At 48.9% G+C, this 5,549-nt stretch overlaps 1 non-coding gene across 1 annotated transcript; it reads right to left on the bottom strand.

Annotated features, from left to right (window-relative positions):
• Positions 1-1,740: 1,740 nt before the first annotated feature.
• TRNAS-AGA (transfer RNA serine (anticodon AGA)) lies at positions 1,741-1,822 on the bottom strand. Its single transcript has one exon. It is a non-coding gene; the product is annotated as a tRNA-Ser (tRNA).
• Positions 1,823-5,549: the final 3,727 nt, after the last annotated feature.

The following is a 5,549-nucleotide window of genomic DNA, read 5'->3' as shown; positions in this document are numbered from 1 at the left end:
ATTTTATAGACCTTTATCATATCCCCCCTTAGTCATCTTTTCTCCAAGCTGAAAAGTCCCAGTCTTATTATTCTCTTCCCATATGGCAAACACTCCATACCCGTTTCTGAACCTTTTCCAATTCCAATACATCTTTTCTGAGATGGGGTGACCATATCTGCAAGCAGCATTCAAGATGTGGGAGTACCACTGGATTTATACAGTGGCAATAAGATTTTCTCTCTTATTTTCTATCCCTTTCGTAATGATTCCCAACATTCTGTTTGCTTTTTGCCGGCCGCTGCACATTGAGTGGATGTTTGCAGAGAACTATCCACAGTGACTCCAAGATCTCTCACTTGAGTTGCAATAGCTATTTTACATCCCATCATTTTATATGTAGAGTTGGTATTATGTTTGCCAATGTGCATCACTTTGCATTTATCAACATTGAATTTCATCTGCCATTTTGTTGCCCTTTCACCCAGTGTTGTGAAATCTCTTTTTAGCTCCTCACAGGCTGCTTCGCACTTAACTATCCTCTGTAGTTTGGGATCATCTGCAAATTTTGTCACCTCGCTGCTTAGCAGATGGTTTATCAATATGTTGAATAGTGCCAGTACAGACACCACTAGTTACCTGTTTGCATCCTGAAAACTGACCATTTAGTCCTACCCTTTGTTTCCTAGCTTTTAACCAGTTATTGATCCAGGTGAGGACCTTCCAGAGGTGAAAGTAAGCCGGTCCGGTCCGGTATGGGGTACCGGCAAGAGCAGGTATGCTGTGCTAGACCGGCCCAGCTTCCCCAAGCTGGTGATTTAAAGGACCCAGGGCTCCCTGCAGAGGCCAGAGCCCCGGGCCCTTTAAATCGCTGCCTGAGCCCCCCTGCCGGAGCCCTGGGGAGCAAATCACTGCTGTGGAACGCTGCTCTCTCCCGCACCACGAACACAGAGCAGGGGCGACAGGAACTTTCCTTACAGTGTGTGGGGGGGCACTCTTGTCTGAACTGTGGTGCTCCCATGACACCCCTTCCCCAGGGACCCACATTCACACCACCCCTCCCCCGAGGCCACACCCACAGAACGCCTCTTCCCCCCAAGACTCCACCCTTCCCCTCACTCCATCATTTGTCCTAACAGCCAGTAAAGAGTGGTGGGGCCATGGCCCTCTAACCCCCTGTTCCAGCACCCCTGACACAGAGCTAAGCAGGCAGCAGTGTGTGTGTGTCACAGAGGCTGCTGTGCTGAGCTGAGCCAGTGAGGGAAGCAGGGGCTGATGTTGGGGCTGTCCCCTTCCCCTGCCTCAGGACTGGTTGCTTGCAGCAGCTGTCTGAACTTAGAGACAGTGTGCCCACACAATCTCTCTCCCCACACACACACAAACACACACTCTCTACTCCACCAGGCACATAGCAGTTGAAAAGCAGCTGGCAATCTAGTAGGATTCCCATGGAACAATGGGATAGAGAAACCTGCATCATGTGATGTTGTACCAGCCCATGAGGCTTTGCAAACCCTTCCCAAAGCACCCACAGCCAGTTGCACAGCTACCCACAATGCACTGCTCTCTACAATGTACTGCTTTCTGTGGCCATCCAAGAGTCCAGCCTGGATGTGCTCTGGTGACACAAGGGGCATAGTGTGGACATACAACAGCTGTTTAATTGAAACACTTTAAAGCCACATTACCCAATAGCCTAGATATAGCTTGAGAGTGAGACAAGACCCAGCTCTGTTGAAACTGAAGAACCACAACTTCCTCCGTAGTTGGCAGGATTTGAACCTGTGCAGGGAGACCCCAATGGATTTCTAGCCCATCACCTTAACCACTCGGCCACAACTACTTACTTGAGACGTGTCTCTCACTACACTCCAGTTCTGTTCTCACTGAGTGATCAGTTCCAATTGTTCCCTCAGACCAGCTTCCACAACACACACACTGCTGTGCCATTGTGTAAGTGTGTCCCTGGCTGAACTGCAAGAATTCCTGCTCATTTCCCTTCTGGCTGGAGCATGAGGAGAGTGTGTTTGTGGTCAATGACGTTCCTGTAGATTGTTGTCCATTTCCTGCCTTGATCATTCAGACAGTTCCTTTACCATCATATCCCCAGCACATCAGGGATTGCAATAGCAGGGGGCAGGTTTTCTCTGGGGCACTGAGCTTTGCCAGGGGGTTGGTGGCTCCTTTCTTTCCTCACCCTGGAGTAAACTCAGCTTTTTATTCCATCCTTGATGTTTCAAGGAATAACAAGAGATGACAGAAGAAAGAGGTGGACAGGGTGGGTCTCAGGTGAGGGGCAGAGAGGTGCAAGTGGTGGGCAGGGCCGGTCTTATGGATGGGGCAAAGAGGTGTGGGTGGTGGACAGGGCAGGTCAGGGGAGGGGATAGAGAGGTGTGAGTGCTGGGCAAGGTGGGTCTCAGGAGAGGCAGAGAGGTGTGAGTGCTGGGCAGGGTGAGTCTCAGGGGAAGGGCAGAGAGGTGGGGGCAGCAGGCAGACCTTGGGGGCGGGGGTGGAGAGACACAAGGAGGCCTTCGGGGAGGAGAGGAGCAAGCAAAAGGTGGACCAGCAGGCCTCAGCCAAAGAGAAAGAGCAGGAGTGGGAAGTGGCCAAATGGGAGTGAGAGCAGAGCACAGGTGGGGCTTCAGAGGGAGGAGAATGAGTCAAGAGGGTGGAGTGGACAGAACTGCCCAGAGGATTCAGGGGGCCTGAGGCAAAACAATTTTGAGTGCCCCTTCCATAAAAAAAAGTTGCAATACTATAGAATACTATGTTCTCATGGGATCCCTGCAGGGCCTGGGGTAAATTGCCCCACTTGCCCCCCCCGGGTGACCGTGCCCTCAGCCTCTCCTCGTAAGTCCCCTGACCCCTAATCATTTTTGTTGCCCTCCCCTAGACTCTCTCCAATTTGTTTCTGTAGTGGGAGGGCAAAAACTGGACACAATGCTCCAGATGTGGCCTCACCAGTGCCGAATAGAGGGGAATAATCACTTCTCTCGATCTGCTGGAAATGCTCCTACTAATCCAGCCCAATACGACCAGTTACCCATATTGAATGCAGACCCAGCAATATTTGATAAATAGGTTACTGTCCATTCAGGAGGTTCTTTCCTACCTATTCATAAAGAATGAAGATGCTCTAAGCAGAGGGGAGAGAGCTGTCCCGTCCGTGTAGTTAATCCATCTCCCCGAGAGGTGGTAGCTATGTCACTGGGGGAAGCTATGTGGGTGGGTGTGCAAGCTGTGGTGTCTCCATGTATCTATAAGTTTAATCAAACCCCATTTTTAAAAGCACTGTGGTCTGGGAACAGAACAGGAGATCTCTGAGGCAGGGCCTCTCCTTCAAAATCTTTAAGATCACCAATTTACCTCCACAGCAGTCATGCGGGTGTAACTCAGTAGTAGAGTATTTGACTGAAAATCAAAGGAGCCTTGGTTCAAGTCCCTTTGCCACCTTATAAACTTCTTCCTTCAACAAAAATAATTGCATTTCCATTATGTTGAGGAGTTCCACTGAATAGGGATCCCTGAAATGAATGGAAACACTCAATATTTTCCTGTGCAAATGCATAAAAACCTGGCAAACATGTGACTCCACTGAAATCAGTTCCAATCCTCTAAAGGATTAAAGAATCCTTACTGAGGTTGCAGGAAAAAACCATCCCAATGTGTAGAAAGAATAGTATATATGGCAGGCAACCAGCTTGGCTTAACAGTGAAATCCTTGCTGATCTTAAACGCAAAAAAGAAGCTTCCAAGAAGTGGAAGATTGGACAAATGACCAGGGAGGAGTATAAAAATATTGCTCAGGCATCCAGGAGTGAAATCAGGAAGGCCAAATTACACTCGGAGTTGCAGCTAGCAAGAGATGTTAAGAGTAACAAGAAGGCTTTCTTCAGGTATGTTAGTAACATGAAGAAAGTCAAGGAAAGTGTGGGCCCCTTACTGAATGAGGGAGGTAACTTAGTGGACAGAGGATGTGGAAAAAGCTAATGTACTCAATGCTTTTTTTGCCTCTGTCTTCACAAACAAGGTCAGCTCCCAGACTGCTGCACTGGGCAGCACAGCATGGGGAGAAGGTGACCAGCCCTCTGTGGAGAAAGAAGTGGTTCGAGACTATTTAGAAAACTGGAGAGGAGCACATGTCCATGGGGCCGGATGTGCTGCATCCGAGGGTCCTAAAGGAGTTGGCGGATGTGATTGCAGAGCAATTGGCCATTATCTTTGAAAACTCATGGTGATCGGGGGTGGTCTCGGATGACTGGAAAAAGGCTACTGTAGTGCCCATCTATAAAAAGGGAAGAAGGAGGATCCAGGGAACTACAGACTAGTCAGTCTCACCTCAGTCCCTGGAAAAATCATGGAGCAGGTCCTCAAGGAATCAATTCTGAAGCACTTAGGGGAGAGGAAAGTGATCAGGAACAGTCAGCATGGATTCACCAAGGGCAAGTCATGCCTGACTAACCTAATTACCTTCTATGAGGAGATAACTGGCTCTGTGGATGAGGGGAAAGCTGTGCATGTGTTATTCCTAGACTTTAGCAAAGCTTTTGATACGGTCTCCCATAGTATTCTTGCCAGCAAGTTAAAGAAGTGTGGGCTGGATGAATGGACTGTAAGGTGGATAGAAAGCTGGCTAGATCGTCAGGCTCAACGGGTAGTGATCAACGGCTCCATGTCTAGTTGGCAGCCAGTTTCAAGTGCAGTGCCCCAAGGGTCGGTCCTGGGGCTGGTTTTGTTCAATATCTTCATTGATGATCTGGAGGATGGTGTGGATTGCACCCTCAACAAGTTTGCAGATGCCCCGAAACTGGGAGGAGTGGTAGATACGCTGGAGGGTAATGATAGGATACAGAGGGACCTAGACAAATTAGAGAACTGGGCCAAAAGAAACCTGATGAGGTTCAACAAGGACAAGTGCTGAGTCCTGCACTTAGGACGGAAGAATCCCATTCACTGTTACAGACTAGGGACCAAATGGCTAGGAAGCAGTTCTGCAGAAAAGGACCTAGGGGTTACACTAAACGAGAAGCTGGCTATGAGTCAATAGTGTGCCCTTGTTGCCAAGAAGGCTAACGGCATTCTGGGCTGTATAAGTAGGGGCATTGCCAGCAGATCGAGGGATGTGATTATTCCTCTCTATTCGGCATTGGTGAAGCCTCATCTGGTGTACTGTGTCCAATTTGGGGCCCGACACTACAAGAAGGTTGTGGAAAAATTGGAAACAGTCCAGCAGAGGGCAAGAAAAATGATCAGGGGTCTGAAGCGCATGACTAATGAGGAAAGGCTAAGGGAACTGGGCTTGTTTAGTCTGAAGAAGAGAAGACTGAGGGGGGATTTGATAGCTGCTTTTAAGTACCTGAAAGGGGGTTCCAAAGAGGATGGACCTAGACTGTTCTCAGTGGTAGCAGATGAGAGAACAAGGAGTAAGGGTCTCAAGTTGCAGTGGGGGAGGTTTAGGCTGGATATTAGGAAAAAACTTTTTCACTAGGAGGGTGGTGAAGCACTGGAATGGGATAGCCAGGGAGGTGGTGGAATCTCCTTCCTTAGAGGTTTTTAAGGTCAGGCTTGAC

Source organism: Gopherus flavomarginatus, unplaced genomic scaffold, assembly GCF_025201925.1.
Source record: "Gopherus flavomarginatus isolate rGopFla2 unplaced genomic scaffold, rGopFla2.mat.asm mat_scaffold_103_arrow_ctg1, whole genome shotgun sequence".
Taxonomy (NCBI): domain Eukaryota; kingdom Metazoa; phylum Chordata; order Testudines; family Testudinidae; genus Gopherus; species Gopherus flavomarginatus.
The sequence above is the reverse complement of the archived record's forward strand: the minus strand, read 5'-3'. Positions and strand labels throughout refer to the sequence as shown.